The sequence below is a fragment of the Anomalospiza imberbis genome, chromosome 7, assembly GCF_031753505.1.
Source record: "Anomalospiza imberbis isolate Cuckoo-Finch-1a 21T00152 chromosome 7, ASM3175350v1, whole genome shotgun sequence".
NCBI lineage: Eukaryota > Metazoa > Chordata > Aves > Passeriformes > Viduidae > Anomalospiza > Anomalospiza imberbis.
This window is the reverse complement of record NC_089687.1, coordinates 3367850-3386827: the sequence shown is the minus strand read 5'-3', so window position 1 is coordinate 3386827 and position 18978 is coordinate 3367850. Positions and strand designations below refer to the sequence as shown.

The window sequence follows — 18978 nt, the reverse complement described above, 5'->3', positions numbered from 1 at the left end:
AATAAGAGCATGCATTTAATTTTGCTCGGAGAACTTATTGGAGTTGGCACTTCAAGAAAGAAGCTGAAGTATATTTTTTGTCATGATTAGTGGCCCCCCTCGCCACCACGTTTGATTATGTTGGAAGCTGAAAAGTTAAATTCTTATAAAATGATGATTTACAGTCCGTGATTATCCAGGTAGGGTGCGTGGATTGTGCCAGCTTGGTCATGGGACTCCAATCTCATCCTATTTCATTGCTGTGAGAAAATAAAACTAGAATGTAAAAAAGCTGAAAACACATCCTCTGATTGCTCAGGGAATTTTCTTAGTCATACGTTATCTTTCCTAGTAGTTTCAGTTATTTTGTCTCCACTAAAACCCAAAGAAAAACACTGCCCTGACACTTTCCCCTTGATTTTGGATCCGCAGTGGCCGCACTTATTTTTATCTCGTGTCTTCTTTTCCCCTATGGTTATGAAAATCCATGGAATAGGGGGCAAAGGGAAGAGGCAATTTTAAAGCTAGCAAATTCCAGTGGAAGGTTTCTTCAGTCGCTCTGAGCAGGAATATCCTGGGTGCTGCTGTGGAGATGGGGCTGCCTCCAAATAGCACAGGGGTAGGTGCCAAGTGGAGAGGTTGAATATTTTCCTTGTAGACACATAACTTTGCCCACAGGATTGAAGTCTCTTGCCTTAATGCTCTGCTAAGCTTCTTGGGAAGTACAAAGCTGTGCCTAAGGAAGCACACGTTAGGGAAATGTGTCTCCTTATGATCAGCTGCCGGATAAAACCTCAGTGTGGAAAGGGTTTGGTGGTGGGTGAAGTGTGTGAGGCTCATGAGAAAGATCTTGGGGAAAATAAGGGGCATCAGCATTTCATTGCTTTTCCCAGCAATCTTTGGCTGTTTCAGTTTAGAACTTGATGTATTTTGATATGCTGCTTTTTTTTTTTTTTTTTTTTTTTTTTGGTTCATTCTCCCCTTTTCCCCCATCCAGGGAATTATTTTGAAATATTTTATTTAAAATTTATCTAGTTTCTTTCCCCTCCCTCCACCTCTGCCCTAATACAACGATATTTCCTTAAACCTGTATTTAACTCCTTTGGACAGTAGTAGATACTCAATGGGTTCCCTGGCTAAAAATCCAGCAGGAGTAACACTGGGATGAGCTTTGTGAGCAAACATGAATGTGCCAGTGTACATGTGTGCATGTAAGACTTGCAGAATCATAGAACATAAAATCATTAAGGTTGGAAAAGACATCCAGCATCACTGAATCCAACATCTGACTGATGTCCAACTCATCAATTAAACCAGAGCACTGAGTGCCACATCCTGTCATTCCTCAGACATCTCCAGGGATGGTGACTCCACCTGGGCAGCTTGACCACCCTTTCAGTGGAGAAATTCTTCCCAATGTCCAACTCAAACCTCCCCTGGCACAGCCTGAGGCAGTTTGCTCTTGTCCTGTAGTTACAGGCAGCTCTGTAAGTTTTACAGAAAAAGTTGGAGATATCCAGAGGATATGGCACATGTAAGAACCTCCTGCCAGGGCTGTGCTGGGTTAGTCAATGCAATTTGTGGTCAATGTCTGGAATCACATTCAATGCTTCTTTGCTCTTCCTTTGAGTACCATTGCTCTGCTCATTACTACAACGAATTAACCACAGTCTCTAATCTTCTGTGGGACCTGAAGTTTCTGCATCCAGCAGCACACGGAACCCTCTCCTTGCATGACGTGTCAAGGGGCTCTAAATGCATCCTTAAATGCTGCTTAAACTAGGATGAGTTTAAATATCCATTTAAGCTTGTCTCAGTTGTGGGATGGGGAGATGAGGGCTTGAATATTTATGGAAAAAAAAAGTAATTTAGGTGCAAGGTCCCAGGTTTGGAAAACATGGTCCATGAAATATATGCAGTGAGGGTGCTTGTGGTTATATAAGATAACAAAATTCATAACTCATTTGGATTAATCTCTCAAGTTACTAGGGGCATATTGTGTTCACATTCATGTTGCCTGATTATGAATTTATATTCCAGTTTTTCAACCTAATAGACATACATGGTTTAAAATGCCTGACAAGGGCTGTAGGGTTCGGAGTATAAGCTCTGTCCTCTACTTTCACTAAGCACCATGTGGATGCCTGACCCTCCTTAGAAAGAGCCGAGCCTCTCCCATGTCAGTCTGCAAAGGAACTGCCCATCTTAATGCCAAAATAAGTAGAATAAATTATTTCCTTGAGATACACATTTGAATGTGCTTAACTTCAGTGCTCTTTTTCACATGTTCAGTTCATTTGTGAATTCTCTGGAAGTTGAGTTTTTTGTTCAAACTTTTGGACTCCTTGTCTGGCTGGAAACTGGAGCACATGGAGCCTCGGATGCAATCAGAATATGCCGTGTGAAAACGAGGAGTGCTGGGAGCAGCATCTTTGTTAAATTCCAGCTATTCCAAACTTGTTCTTTGCTGCTCGAGCCCTGAGCTTGCTGGTTGTAGGACTCTGTGTGCAGTCTGATTTGATTTCTGAGCCCAGCTAAGGGAAAGAGTTAAGCTTGTTCTCCCCTTCTCCTTGGCAGAAAGTTTGCAGTTTAAAATTACATACTGACTCTGGTGTAGAGACACAAGAAATTACAGAGCAGACACTGTCCAGGACAACGTATAATTTAAAATGTACTAAAGAATGTATACCACATGGCAAAGTAAGTGAAGTGCTTCTTCAAATATAAGTGTTTTGCATAGAAAGGCTGTAATTATCCACTCCTAGGGAAATGTTTGCATTCATTCTAAATCAATATTTACTATTCATCTCTTGTGTTCAACAAAACAAGGATTTAACATTTTTTTGTTTTAATGAGGTACTAAGACTACAATAATACTACAATGTAATTGTCTTGATACAAAATATTGCTAAATTGCCTTGCTATTTCGGGACCAAACAGTTTTTTAGAGGAGGGGTGTCCCTGTTTGTGAGATGTTACTGCAGTAACACACAATTCAAACCCAGCCAAGCAGGGAGACTCACCAGTTCCAAAGAGCCGTTAAAGCCGCCTCTCTGTTAAGGCCCTTAACTGGGATCATTCGGGTGAGTCCTCTGTTTCCCCTGAAAGTATCAGCCTCTTTATAATGATTCCTTTTCAGCTGGCATCTCAACAACCACAACAACGGTGAGATTTCTTTCTCTGGTTTTAAGCTTGGCTGTTTTTTTTTTTTATTTTTGCCCCCCTCCCAGCATCTTTCAGCCAGCCGAGGGCGGGCGGTAATTGGGCAGCAGCTGTCTCTGCACTCTGGCTCAAACCTGTTGATGCAAATGGAGTTTCCTGAACTTCACCCTCCTGGGAAAATCTTGTGGGGGAATGAGGAAGTTTGTAGGATGATATCAGAGCTCGGTCCTTTATCTTTTTCAAAGAACTGATCTACCTTGAAAAAGTTTGATGGGGTACTTGGGAGAGGGCATGGTAAAGAAAAAAGCCCTAAAATTGCATGGGAAAGTCACTGCTCATAGTGAGGGGGGGGTTGGAATCAGATGATTTTAAGGTCCCTTCCAACCCAAACCATTCTATGATTCCTGCACCAGGATTTGGGTGGAATGAGAGCATCTGAGAAGGATCAGAATCTCTGGGAGGAACAGCACATTTAATCACAGCCTGTGGCACTGCTATTCTGTGGTTAGGAGGATGTCCTTGCATCAAGCATCCCTCTCTTTGAATTTACCTGGAATGTCTTAAGAAGTAATTCTCAAACTTCTCCAGCTTCAAAAAAACCCAACAAGCATACATTTTTGGCACTGCTGTGGCTCCATGTGAATCAAATCAGATAACTGGAAACACTTTAGTTGGAAAATCCTTTAAAATCCTTTTCTTTAATCTCTACTTTTTATTCTTGCACACTGCCCACCATATTCCAGGCTCTGGCCTGCCCTTCCCAACACTAAATGCTTTCACTTCTGCTGCTGCTGAAATTCAGAGTACAAGCATAGGCTCTTGAGTGGATTTCAATCTTGTGCTCAAGCAGACCGTCCTGTATTTTTTCCTTGAGTCTGAAGTCATTCTTGTCCTCTTAGAAAATCATGCACATAAATGGGGTCAATAGCCCTGAGAGAAGAACAGTCTCTTTCCCCAGCAAATGTTATTGTAACTGGTGTTTTAATTCTCCAGATATCACTCTCAGTGTACTGGGTAACAAAGGGCTGTGTAGTGCCTAATCATTCAGCAGTGATCCAGGGAAAAAACAGAAGGTTAAGAGCAAGTTCCTAAAGTCTGTAAAATCAATGGGACACTAGAAAGGGAACTGAAGTGTACCAGAAGGGACCTCTTGAGGGTCATTAAAAAAAGCAGAAACTGATTATGAACAGAGCTTTTACTCGAAGAACTGGAGGGGGCCAGCAAAATCATTCTGCTACACTCCAGTTAAATGTCTAATAGTGGAGACATTTTCTACACAGCCCATAAAGGATAATGAGGAGGCCTTTGATAGCTTTCAAGAAAGTTCTTCTTGTCAGTGTTCACAAAAACATGATCTGGGCAAGCACTCTCTGCATATACAGCCCGTGGTGATCCTACACAGATGGTGAAAGGGAAGATGGCAGCCCAAAACTCTGCATTCCACCCCTGAAATGCATCCTGTCAATCACATGTGGAAAAAGTTGGCTCCACCTGACAGTATGATGTAAACTGTAGCAGTGGTGGATCTTGGTGTTGCCTACTGGCATGGTGCCTCACCTTGCTGCGATAGGGGATGTAAGGAGAGGTGACAAAATCGTGTGAGTTCCTCCAGAATGAGTGAGAAGTAGTGATTTGTCCTAGAACTTATTGAAAACAATTGCCAATGGCAAAGTTTGGACTAGAATCTAATAGGTTTCTGCTCAGTTTCTGTGTTGGGGAAGCAACCCACGGCAGTGGGAATTGGAATGTTTTTTCTCCTCCTGTCTCTGACCCTGATCCTCTGTGTGGCTCTGGGTGAGTAACAACTTTGTTGTGATTCATTTTCCCAATGAAGCAAATTAGTGTGTTCCAACTGACAGATCTTACCGGTGTACTCTAAGAATGATTTGTAAAAAAAAAAAAAAAAAAAAAAATAAAAAAATTATGTGGAATTGTGTTTTAGAAGTTAAAGGTTTTATTGGTCAACTTAAAGTAGAGATCTGGCTCATAGAGAGCAAACTCTGCTCTGATTTTAGACTAAGAGCAGCTCTGTTGGGGAAAAATACCAGAAACCTTTCTAGTAAGAATGAAGTTTGAGTTCTTTGCACTTCAGACGAAACAAACCTTTTCTCCAGAAACAGGCGTTCACAGGGATGAACAGAATATGAGTCAGTCCAACAGTTCTACAGCCAAATTGTGAAACTTTTGTGTCATTGCCCTGTGATTCCAGCTATCTTCAATTAATAGAAAAAAATGCAGGAAATTCAGGTGGAAGGAATGCATGGAAATTGAAGTCAAAGAAAAATATTCGTCGTGGCCTTGGCAAAGTGAGTTTTCTAAGCTGAAGTAGCTTTTAAGCAATTAGCATCTGCTGTGTGCAATTACTGAGTGACACGCAGCCCCAGATGGAGGGCTCAGCAGCCAGTGGCCATCTGGATTTCAGTCTCTATCAAGGGTACACTCTGTTCTGGGCTTCACCTGGCCCAGGAGACAGCCCTCCCTCTGCCCCACGTTGCACAGTCAACCTTGAGTCATTGGTGGGGGAAACAGTGAGACAATTCCTCCAGGTCTCTCAGGTCCAAAGCTTTCTGAAGTCACCGGAAAGATTATGACTGGAGATGTTGACCTCTGAATTGATGCATTGCCCCCTGTTTTCCAAAATGAGGTAAGTTACTGGGCTAAAATCCACTTCTCAGCTGTAAAAGTGGCTTGATGTGCATCAGCCTCTGTAGGGACATATGGCTTGGGAGCTTCGGCATCTGAAATTGCACAAAGAAAATCAGCTCTTAAAGGGAGAATTTGTCAAAAGGCTTTTTTATTTACAAAAAAAAATGCAATTAAATTTTTTTTAGAAGTGCTGAGAGGTATCAGACAGAGCCACAGAGACTAATTCTCTGAAGTAATGTAGTTCTAAAAGTGAAACTACAGTTCAGTTTGTGAAATTCAAAGAATAAAAATGAAAACCAACTGACAGTTTCTGACTACTCTGTATCTAAAAATGGGCCAACCTCATTTAGTCTATTTAAAAATTGTGAACCCATAATGCTCATATGCCAAGTTGAGCATGATGAAAATGAAATTGGTTGAGGTATAAGCCCTTGGAAAACAGGGTTTATAATGGAAACAGTAATTGACTCTCAAATACCGCATCAAAAATACAATGCTATAATACAAAGCCTCGTTTTTGGGATCCCAGCTCTGCTTCTGACCTCAGGTTGGCAGACAAACACCTCACCACAGAGCTAACTAATGGTTATAGGTTTGGTGTTTTTGTTGTCAGTTGTTTGTTCTTTTTTTTCATGCAAGCGGAACATGGCAAGTGAAGAAAATTTATAGGAGCAAAGCAAAATTGGCCAACAGTTCAAAAGTTCTCTCTTGTAAGCTTTTGATATTTTTCCCAATCACTGATTCTCTCTCAACTCCTAAGACTGAGGAGATGCCATGATTCTGCTCTGGGTGAACATTTTATTTTGGCTCATGATTTTATCCACTTCAGCTTTACAAATAGTTTAACTGTTCCTTCAAAGATCACAGATTTGGTTATCCTGAATGGAGAAGACCAAAAAAAGACCAATATCTTTGCAGCTGTTGACTTTCCCTGCTCTGCATGACTCTAACAGAGAGGAGAGGCAAAGCAAAGCAAAAATTCCATTGATCTCATTAAAGATGCTTCCCAGAGCCTTTGCCTGGGCTGAGCCAGGGTGCTACTTTTGCTGCCAGTTATGGCTCCCATGACATCTTGTCATTTTGGGCTGCACAGAAAGTACCAGTTCTAGCTGAAAATGTCATTAAAGGTGGTGAAATGGGGAAAATCAGGAAGCTCAACAGGGGAGAACCACCAGTCAACTGTGGTTGGTAAATGCATGTTAAATGAAAATACCCTGAGATCTGCATCCATTAAAAAAAAAAGAAAAAGATAAAGAGAAATTCCATCAAGGTGATTGAGCTTGAAGTACTTTAAAAATTACTGCTGTTCTGTGCAGCAATAGGTAATCAAATTCATATTTTCTTAACTATTGAAGGACACAGAGCAGAAGCATTTTCTGTCCATAAATGGTTTTCTTTCAGCTGCAGATTAAAAATAAAAGTAACTGCTTTGGTTTCTTTAGGCACCAAAGGTGATGCAGAGCCATAAGCTTTGGTCTTGGTAGAGCTACACCTTCACCTCTGCCACTTTTGCAGTGTCTGCAGTGGTGTTTGCAACTGGACCAGGTGGGTGCACAGGCAGAACAAATCACAGCTTCGTTGGTCATCACTATTGGAGCTTTTCAAATCCAAGGAAATAGGTCATGGACATTCCAGAAATATAATTTATGTCTTCTTAGGCCAGCTTCCCAGTGACGGTCCCATGGGCACTCTTCTTTCTTACCTTTAGCCATTGAGCACCTTTCATTTCAAATTATCTTGTTGATGTCAGTGCAGAGGATCTGGAACCTACACCCAGAATATTATTGTTAAAGCTTTTTTTCCTAGAAGAGAGAAAATTTACCTTTACTGGTAACCATGTCTTTATTCAAATTCTACTCCTTGTGAGAATTATTGGGAAATTGCCAGTGCAAATAACAAATAAAGACTCCAAGAACTGGCCCTTTATGACAAGTGATTTATGATTTATGCTCTAAACCATATAAACTACGTATTTCTATTTGGATTTTGAAAAACAAGCCAGGAAAAAACAACAATAGCTTAGCAAAAAAAAATATGTACAGTTGTGGAATGTTAGTACAGTCTTTGGCAAAGCATCAAATAGAGATAAGGCTCGATTCAATAGGGATATTAACATTTTTTTTATAGCAATCACTGTGAAATAAATCTGAGAATGTATATTTAAATTATAAAAAAAATATACAGCCTGAATATGCATTTTGTAGTTAACTGCTCCCTGTTGTTTTGGGCTCTTGTCCTGCTTTAGGACGATTTTTGAGGAGGAAAATCCTGACTGGAGCACAAGTTACATTTCAAGTCCTATTTTAGGTGGTTTGCAATAGTGGATTTCCCTATTTTCCTTATCATTTTTCTTTGATTTGCTTTTTTTAGGATTATTATCCAAGTCAGCTTGGCACGGCTCAAGTGCACAACTGCAACCTTTTCCATGACCCAAAAGTCAGTGCCACTCTGTGGGTTGGCAGTTTGCAAATAAAACATATCCTTAATGAAGTGTGGAAGCTCCTGTTCTTTTCCTTCCTCAGGAGACGTGCCTTAATCTCTGGCTCAGAGCCTTGTCAAATGCTGCAGTACAGAACTGGCAAGCTCAATGCTGCTAATGGATTGAAATCTCCACCAGGTTGTTCATTTCTAGAGGGTTTTTTTTGTTTTTTTTTTTTTTTTATTATTGCTTCCCTTTTTTTTCCTCCCCCTAAATAGTGCGGCAACCAGAGCATCACTCCAGCCCTCAGTCTTCCATAATGATTGGTTAGGGACCTCAGTGACAACTCTACAGTACACGTAAGAGAAATTTAAATTATGCCACTACAATGTACCAAGGATTTGGTTGCTTATGTAGGTCAATTATTAAGGGAAAAAATAAGATTAAAACCAGGGGGCTGTTCTGTGTATTTGAAGTTATTCCCGAAGATATAAAACTGTGCTATTTACGCTTATAACTTGTGACAGGTTCTCTAAGTCACAGGCATTTTGTCTCTTCTACAGCAGAAACTGGAAATGTTTGGATTTTTCATTTTTATTTTCATTTTTATTTTTTTTCCCCAGAAAGTGATGATAATCTAGTGAAAAAGATTTGAATAAGATGACTAAACTTACTAAAAATGCAGTGCTGGTAAATATTACAGTTCTTTTATTTTTTTTTTCTTTTCTGTCTGACTAATATTGAGACAAGAGTAGTTTTCACTATCTGTGGCATAAATTGTGATAAATTGACAAATTAAGAAAACTCTGTATTTCTTTTCAAAATTTGGATTTTATTTCATTCTTTTTCTTATAGCACAGGTATGATATGTGATCTCCGATTATATTTTCTAAAAATGCTGGGGTTTATACAGCTGAAGAAAATGATACCTCAGATTTTACCTCTTTACTGAGTCATTTTGAGAGGGGTCCAGGCTATCAGGGTGCAAAATGCAAAGCACATTTTCAGCGTGGTGTGAAACAACCTGTATTGCAACCTGTTGTTGTCCAGAGCTTGAGAACTTTTACACCAGGAAGGAAAAAAAAAAAAAAATCAGAAAGGGGGGAAAAAAGGCAATTATTCAATCCCTCCTGCTAGGGACAAGAATTTGCAGTGTTCCTTTATTCTCTGTTAACCTGGTTCTGTCAATGTCAATAACTGCATGACATCCTGGGAGGAGGGAAAGCCGTGGGATGCCGGGTACTTGGGTGCTAAAACGTTACCAAACGATGTGTGTGAGGTAGCGCCGTGTGCTCCCTGCCATTGTGCCTGTGCTCCTCACAAGCACAGGGACTCCTGGGGGAAAGTAGGTTACCCTCAGCTCTGCTGGTGGATGGAAGGGGTGAAAAGGAGGTTTTGCACATTCCTGCCTTTTTAGATCCACGCGCTGGCACGTTACTGGAGGGGCCTCGGTGTGATTTCTCTGCCGAGCAGATGGGAAGTCAGGTTTTCCCAGCAATGCTTTGGCAAACAGTGGGGTTTATTGTTATATTAAGGTTGGAAAAGCCCTCTAAGGTTATAGAGTCCAACCATTCCCCAGCACTGCCAAGGCCACCACTGACCCATGTCCCCAGGGGCCACATCCACACAGCTTTTAGACCCCTCCAGGGATGGGGACTCCACCACTGCCCTGGGCAGGCTGCTCCAGTGTCCACAAGGACTGCACCTCTGTTGACGTTCTCCACAAAGATTCTGTGCATCTCTGGCAACTACTATTCTTTTTGAATTTATTTCCATCAGTAAGGAATTTATATAACCTGTGATGACCCTCATTATTTCCCCTCTAGAGGATTTTATTAAGGAAAGAGTGGGAACATCCATGTATCATCTCACATAGATGGTCTAGACCCCCTGGAGCAGCTCAGCAGCTGCAGGTTACTTGAAAATACTTTTGAGCTGCCTGCTGGAAGAAGTGGTTTGCCGTCTGCAGAGGCAACAGATTTAGGAAAGGAAATAGGATATGATATAGGAATTGACCCAGCTGTGAAGTGTTATGTCAGTTCAGGGAGTTTCTGGAAGAAAAAAATAAAAAAGAGAAGTAAAGTTTTGCTATCTTTTCTTAGAAGGCTGAGTTTTATATTAAATGTTCTGTGTCTACAATGCCTTGAGAGAAGACTGAAAGGACACCAGAGCCCAAGGAAATTTGTGGAGGAAATCAGATACTCCAGAAAAGTTGAAGCTTCGAGGCAGAAACAGTGTCTGGAGTGGGGAAAGGCATGAGTGGAGAGATTAAAACCTGTTTGTTAAACTTGTGCATGGATGGACTAAAGAGTTTAACATGAGGTGAAAGGACTTGAGGAGCTGCTGGGATGTGGATGTATTATTTAGCTGCTGGATTTTGGATGAATGACTGTGGACTTTGGAGTGCAACCTGTGGATCACATCCCAGTGAAAGGAATCCTCACAGCGTTATTCTCCTCTGCCCGCACAGACCTTGACTGGTGGTAAAGGCCCAAAGTGCCTAAGACACGTTTTAATGCAAGGCCTCCAGCTGTAAATCAATATTTGAGGTAAATGGCTTTAACTGTTCATTATGGAAACTTCATTCTGGGAACAATTACAAGTTTAAAAGTGAAAGTGAGATTTGGCAAGCAGCATCCATACTTAATCAGTCACACCGTGGCTTCTGTGCTTAAGCTGGAGGTTGCAGCTTGTTTGTTCTGAGAAATGCAGTGTATTCATTCATCATGTTTATTCAAATTAGGGCTTCTGAGGAGTAATGACAATGTTATTGTGCAGAATTACCCGCTGTGGTTTAAAAAATGCACCTGCCAGTGTGAAAATCTGGGAATCCGGTGATGGCAGGTTGAAAAAGAGTTCAGCAGCCCAATGTTACCCTGTGAAAAACAAGAGAGCACAAGCTCCCGTGACTACCTTGACAACAGAAACCTCTATTTGCAGCTTCACATTTCTTCTTTATCTCAATAAACTTACGTTTACATCACTAAATGTGAACTTTATCGTGGGCACTGGGAATGTGGGTTGTATCACAGCTACATTAGGAAGCACCTTGCTAATTGCTGCAGAATTAATTCAGGTATTACTTTTTATTTTCTCAAGGAAAAACAAAGTTTCATTATCAACTTTGCTTTTGCAGAGAAATATGTTTTCTTGATGACTTAGAGCTGCATAAATCTCTTCCTTGCTGAATTTCTTTGCATTTTATTAAGGCACTTTACCTCTTCTAAGGCATGATTATTATTGAGAAGCACATACACTGCCTGTAGGAATAGTTATTGGGTTTTTCTCTGTTCCAATAGAGGTCCCATTGCCAGTTTCTCCTCCGCCTCCTCAGAATTAAAAAAAATAGAAGTAACAATAACAGTCTTGCTGTTTTCTCCCTTCCAAGTAGGTAGAAGAAAATTACTTGATTAGATTATAGGGTTTGTATATGTGTTTAAAGAATTTATTGTGGGAAATCTATACTAGAGCCAAAATGATTAATGGTAATTAATGTTCCCACATTTAATAACAAAAGAATTAATAGAGAGCAGCCACTTACCATAAAGTGTTTCCTTGACATTTCTCACTAAAAAAATTTCTGAGCATGCCACGTAGATTTTTGGGAAAGAAGAAAGAGAAAGATTAGGCAAGGAAACATCTCACTGTAATTTAAGCCATTATTTCTCTGACAGCTTTTTATCTCCTGTCTGGAAGAAATAAACATATTAAATTTTTTATTAAAATAGTTAGGCTTTGTGAGAGTACTTTTTTCCCCAGTGCAATAATAAATATTTATTTGTGCCAGAAACAAAGAAGTTTCTCTGCGAGGCTTTTACTGATGCTTAGCCAAAGGTAGGATTTTCTTAACCTCATAAATACAGCTCTTGTGCACTTGCTTTCTCTTCTTCAGCAGAAATTTTTGATGTATCAGTAACCTTCTTATAGAGACTGGGTCATCCAGTGGTATTGATCACCTGCCTCGCTGTCCTCCTTTGACTGTTGTTTATGGAGGATGAAGTGCCCGATGTCAATTAAAGAACAGCTCCAAAACACAGAGTTAAACCACAGCCACAGTAAATTTCCAAATAAATAACAAAGGCTTTCCAGCAAAGATCTTCAGACATACGGGCTGGACACTGGATGTGGCCAGAGAAGGAGTTTATCGTGACCCAGCGAGCTCTTGCAAAATCCTCCTTCTGTTGCCTGTGCTCTGCCTATCCCCTGTTGTGTTCCATTGGCATGGCTTTAAATATCACCTCCTACCCGGCAGCGCCGCGGGGGCAGCGTGGCTGGATGGAGTGGCAGGAGACTGGTGTTAGGCACTCACATCAGAAAGGGGATTGCATCCATTTGGGAAAAAGCTCTTGGCCAAACTGTCCGGTACAGAGTGAAATTCCATCCTTTTGAAGGAAAAAAAAAAAAAAAAAGAAAAAAAAAAAAAAGCAGGGCATGAAAAGAAAAATACTGTCAGATGTCCATGTACTATTAGCACAGAATAATTTATACTGAATTCTGCTCTCACTGTTTTGGTGGATCTGGATGTGCTCTGCCTATGATCTGGATGTGGCTGGGGTTTCTCTGTCTGTGCTTCTGGCAAATGTGGTCAGTATTTAACCCAGACTGTATTTTTGTGCTTGCCATCTGCTTAATTCTGAATGTCAGATCCACAACTGGCCTGGTAGTTATTGCTATTCAGCTATTTTGAACCCAGCTCATTGAAGCAGATAGGAGAGGATGTACTGGTTGTGTGGAAATGTCATTTGAGCTGAGTCTCCTCCCAAGAGTTAAACCCAAATCTTCCTGTAAAAATAATAAGAAGGTATGATTCTCCTATTTTTTCTTTATTGCATTGTTTTCTCCAATTTTGTGCCTTCTTGGCTTTGTTGCAATTATGATAAAAAGGAAGAAAGGAAATCCAGTAAAGGCTGAGCATGTAAGAGGTTTCCATCTGGTTGGAATACCTAGTCAATGGGCATGCCACACTAATTCTTTACTAAGTAATTTTCAGTAAGATTCTATGTTTTCAGGTGTGGAAAAACTTCAATATGTGACTTAACTGGAAATGCTTAACTAAAGTGAGCTATTAAGTTCCCTACTTTAACCCTTCCAGCTTTTCTTATGTGGTCAGGCTGCTCAGATTCTTGTTTGGAGTATCTAATAAAATAATTGGAAATGGTTTTGATGACTCACTATAACTTAGAAATTTGGATGTAATGCACGAATGCAGGGAAAACTGCTTACAGTTATTTCACGTTAGGAAAATTACTTAACACTCACAGTTATTCGTATTCTTCACAGGTCTGATTCAGTCTTACAGTTTTGATGTCTCAAACAAACGTCAGCACCTTTACAAGGCGCACATTGACAAGTGGATGAGACAAGCAAGTGGGCTGGAGAAGACATCTGCCTCCAGTATTCTGATGGACCTCGAGGGCCTGTGTCTGGAGGTAGGAGAACTGCTGCAGGATGGGAGGTAGAGCTTAGGAAGGATAATTTTTTTTTTTATTTTTGGTGCCTGAAACCCAGGTCATATTGGGTGCAGTTTGCCCATCTCTTAGGGCAGCAGTACCCATAGAGGTCATAGGTAGTTTGTGGCTGCAGAAATTCCTCCAGATCAAAAAATGGCCATTTTATGTTGGAGGCTGGAGGAAAGATGTGGGAAGGAAGGCTTGTAAGGGTGTGATCTGTTCTCTAGGCTACAGGCATTTCCAAGATATGGCCCCTACTGCAGGAGGCTGAGATCAAAAGTTGCTGGGGTGGGATTGGAAAGAGGTTTATCCTTACTCTTGTTGGATGATGTGCTCAGTCCCTCCTTTGAAAATGGTGTTGCATGTGCTCTAGTGGCCCAGCTGGCTGAAAGGTAGCTCTGCCAGGCCAGCAATGGGAGAGTGCAGGTGGCCACCCTTGGAAGAGACTTTTTGTTTCCTCACCCCTATGACATCCTTCTGCTCAGAAACGGTCAAGTAAAATACATATACAGGTGAATAAATCTATTACACAGAGCTACCCAAAAGCACTTTTCCAAACCCTATCTGCCAGAGATTAAAATGTTAAGGTATGTCTGGCTGTAACCCATCTATTGTTTATGAATTCACAATCCTCTTGGATGTCCCCAGGTGCCAGGTTTTGCTTATGGATCTCTGAACCAGCCGAAGGAAATGTAAAATCAAATGTAGACAGACAGCTCCCTCTCGAATACATATCCACAGAGGCTGAGGAACACTTGTTATGCTAGCAAGGGTGTGGAATAAATTAAGCTGAGGAAATTTGCTCTGGACCCACCTATTTGAGACGGGAGGCTTTGTGTGCCACGCCAGAGCCTGTCCTGCGGGAGCGGCCGTCACCGCGGAGCAGACAGGTGGATCTGGAGATGCTTGGGCTCGCAGCGTGGCACAGCACCAGCAGATCAATATTTAATGTGAAGGCTGTTGCAGCCCCTCACATGCATAATTTATCCCTGCTTTTGGGTACAGCTGGACCGGAGTCAAGCCGTGCTTCCAGACTGCAGGGGGATTTAGAAGCGGGTCCAAGCGCTTCAGATGGTCCTCACCTTCAAAACGGGGGCAGCTCCAAGGCCAGGATCCAACTCTTTCCCTCCCCTCTCCTTTGCCCAACACACAAACAAACGCTTTGGGGAGGTCTTTGAAATTTGTGTCGAATTACATTGACTTTCCCTCGTTGAGGGTACACAGCAATGTTTGTATAGAGCAGAATTAGGGGCCCAGAAAGAATTGAGCATTTCAGAGTTTAATTAAGTGCGCTAACAACACATGAGCGAAGTCAGCCTCATAAAAGAGAACTTTATTGTACGAGTTGACACAAAATAAAAGCCTTTTGGGATTAAATTTTAAAAAAAAAATCTTAAAAGAACCCCATGTTATGGGGAGTAACCTGGCCACCCTGGCTCATTTCAGTGGGCAAATATCTCTGCTTGGGATTTTTTTACCCTGAAAAATGATTAAATTCCAGAGATACGATAGCACGTGATGCCAGCATTAACAAGGTACGAGCAAGAGGGATTTGGTTTTGACTAGTTAAGAAATAAGCTTACTAATTCACAAATTTATTATAAGCTTAGCCTTTAATACCTGATAATCACCTTCGTCAAGGAAAATTTCGTCCATTTAAAAGGAAAATGAAATTTATAGATGGGTCTTGAGCCAAGCTCATGGGCATTAGACAACATTCAGGAGAGGTCCAGCCTTTCTCTCAGAGCAAGAGAAACAGAAACAAGACAGGCATGGCAAAATCTTAGATGCCGCAAGATTATTAATCTCTTTGCAAAAAACAAGTTTGATCTCTGTCAGGCTGTCCTTTAATTTTGATGGAGGTACTTTTAAGATCTTATGTTTGCACTTCAGTGGGGCTGTTACAGCTAAATATGCAAGTAAAAATGTTTTCTCATAACGTATACAGACAAGTGTTCCCATTTCAAAGGTGATGTTGTCATATAGACATAAGAACATCAGTATTTGCTAGTCTTGATATTATCTTCTTTGCAATAGCCCATCTGGACCTGAACTAAGAAATGCTCCCAATGTGTTAGGCTCATGCAAACATCTGGTGCAAAAAGAGGCCTTTCTGCTCAAGGACTTTTAGCTCCAACTAATGAAAAAGACAAAGTGTGGGAGAGAAAAGAAGGACAGAGAAGGAAAAAAAAAAAAAAAAAACTTTTCACAGCCCCACAACCTTTTGCTAACAGATGGAAGTTTGTCTCCTGACTCCCAGCCGAATCCCATTGCCAATAAAGGATATTGTGCAACTGCTGAGCACAAGTTTATACACAAGTCACTTATGCAATGATGTTGTGAACAGGTATGAGAGCAGCACAAGCCGTGTCCTGAGCCAGAGGTGGTTGTAAAGACACATAACAATACAAATACTCGCTGTGTTGCCGTCATTAGCTTTCAGATTCAAAAACTACAGGCTGAGGACAACATTTTGAATCTGAAATTAGAGTCTCCTCCCTGGGTACCAGGTGCCACATCAGTTCTTATACACTTCTGCAGAAATTAGGTGAAACTGGGACTTGAGAATCAGCACTTGTGGGAAGGAGAAGCAAAATTAACATTGCAGCCTGAGATGCAGAATTCCTGAAGTCTCATTGCCACTGCAGATTCAGTGTTCGGATCCTTCATCTTTCAATAAGAAGAACCTGAACACGGCCATCTTCCACCAGAGTGCCTCAGTTTCCCCCAGGTGCTGTGTGTCACATTTACCTCTTGTCTGAGCCCAGCCCAGCAGAAATGCTCCTATAGAGCCTCCTAGAAATGCTTAGGTTGGAAAATCTCCCTGAGATGATCGGGCCCAACCATTCCTGAGCCCTGCCACCACAAGGCCATGTCCTTAAGTGCCACATCCATGTGGCTGTTAAATCCCTTGGGGGGATGGGGACTCCCCCACTGCCCTGGACAACCCTTTTGGTGAAGAATTTTTTCCTAATATCCAAGCTAAACCTATGACTACAGTTTTTGCTGGGGCAGAGGCCCTGTTTTCATTCCCCTACCTGTCTCCAGCTGCCAATATTTACAGAAGTTACAGGAATTTAATTATCTTCAGGACTTCTACCTCTCTATTAAATTGGATTGAAATAAGCCAGTGAATTGGCAAGTGGTTAAGGAAGAAAAGGTCTGGCAGTCAGGGCCAATGTGTGAAAGCTTCAGGAGAGCTGCTCAAAAAGAATTGAACCCAGAAAACGGTGGGATTTTGAAAAATGTAGCAGCACGTGAACTGTAACACAGATTGCCTGGTTAGGGAGTGAGTGAGTGAGTGAGTGAGTGAAGGAGAAAAAATAAAGGAATTAAGTAGAGAGGAAAGCAAAGGCCAGAGGTCAGTCCCCTCCTTGGATGACATGGGGAAAGAGATTAGAAGTTTCCTTGATTGGGAGTATATTCTTCCCCGAACCAAAAACCACTTTCAAAGTCCAAACATTACGCAGAAGATTGTTTATTCAATTTATTAAAGAGGTTTCAGCTTAGAATTCCCATTTCTTCACTTCTTATGGGTTTCTACACACTGGAGTAGGACACAGAGAATCTGACCCAGAACTTTTTAGTATGGAGCACCCAGTGCTGAAGGTCCGTGAGGGGCTGGGACCTGTCTGGGTCCTCCTGGAGAAGGGACAGGCAAAAACCTCTGTATAAATCCACGGGCTTCACTGCACCAGAGATAGCAGAGGAGCAAATGCCTTCCCTCATATTTAAAGTAGCAATTCCAGAGCTAAAGGTGTTCCTGAGCAAAGACACAGGCAAGGGGCTTTGGAAATTACTCAGCAAAGTTATAGATCTTCCTGAACTTGAGCCAGGCAAAAATACTAGGACCTGAATCAAAAGGAAATATTCTATAGCTTGAATTCCTTTTACATATCAGTTTTTCTTTTCTGTTTGGAAATGCTTTTTTCCGCTTGTGGTTGAAATGAAAAGATGAAAGTATGTTAATGATGTCATGGAAGAATCATGTTTGGCCGGGTGATAACTGAGCATTTTGGATAGCCTGGAATTGGCTTTCATGGGTTTGCACATCCCTGGAAGTGTGCAAGGCCAGGCTGGATGGGGCTTGGAGCAACCTGGGATAGTGGAAGGTGTCCCTGCCTGTGGCAGAGGGTGGGACTGGATGGTCTTTAATGTGCCCTCCAAACCAAACCATTCTGTGATTCTGTGTGTAACACCTACAGTTCTGCATATAAGTACACGCTCTTTCTCATTTTTTGTGCTATTTTTGTGTGTGTGTGTAAATATTTGTGGTGGAATTGATAAACTAAATGAGAATCCCACTCCCCACAGGCACACAAGCATTGCTGGATCAAAGACTGGCAGCCAAGGTGAGAATTGATTTCTCAACACACTAATTTTAAAACTCAGTAAGTTCAACTCTTACTAGAGGTATTTCAGTTTAAACTTCTGCTTTTCCCGTGCTGGGTGCTTTCATCCCTCTTCCAAGCGTGAGGCTGGGATAAGCAGGATTTTGGGGAGGGCTGATGCCCTCACCTCCCACTCTGACTGAGAGCTGCAGCTCCACAACACTTTTCCTGCAGCCCACAGGTTGTAGCAAGTGCTCAGTCACACCAGCCCTCTGTGAGATTGTACCTGCATTATTTATTAGCCAGCAGACGTAAGTCTGTCCCTTTTTTCAACCCAGCTTTAGTGACTGTGCATTCAGGGTCAATTCACTCACCCCTCTGCACGCTGTGGAGGGTGAGGAGAGGCAGAGATTTTCCATGCCTGTTCCTTGGCTGGCTCTCAGCACACTTCCCTTTCAGATTTGGGGGTTTACACGGATCCTTAGGCATTTGTGAGTTATTAAAGTGTTCCTTGCAAAGAGGGAGATGAACTTGTGTGGAGCATCAAAGCAGGTGGGCTGATCTGAGCAGAGGGGTATTCCCACACAATTTTGAAGGGTCCTTCAAAATCAAGGCCCAGAATTTTAGAGTTTTGATATATAAAAACAACTAAATAAGGAACACAACACAGAAAACTGCCTTGCAAGCTTGCAAAACAGTCCATAAGCTCTGACAATGGAGCTAATTTTCTTTTTAATAATTCCAACAACAATTCCTAAGAATTTGCTGATCTAATTTAGATTTGCATTTTGTCTTTTCAAAGCTATCCTATTACAAATAGTTGAGGAACCTTGCCCTTAAAAAATGACAATATTATCCTGACAGCCTGGGACTGCTGTTGGAGAAAAGATTTTGCCTGAAAGAGTTTCAGGAAGTTACAAAACTCCTTTACATAGCCTGTTGGATCTGTGTATGATTTCCAACATTACACAAAATAAATACCAGGAGACTG

At 41.5% G+C, this 18978-nt stretch overlaps 1 long non-coding RNA gene across 2 annotated transcripts; it reads left to right on the top strand.

The window, feature by feature from the left end:
* Nucleotides 1-366: 366 nt before the first annotated feature.
* LOC137477582 (uncharacterized) lies at nucleotides 367-18344 on the top strand. 2 transcript variants are annotated; one of them, XR_011001063.1, is made up of 4 exons: nucleotides 367-598; nucleotides 7230-7332; nucleotides 13487-13635; nucleotides 17971-18344. It is a non-coding gene; the product is annotated as an uncharacterized lncRNA (long non-coding RNA). The 2 variants fall into 2 exon arrangements; XR_011001064.1 differs by lacking the exon at nucleotides 7230-7332.
* The last annotated feature ends 634 nt before the right edge of the window (nucleotides 18345-18978 follow it).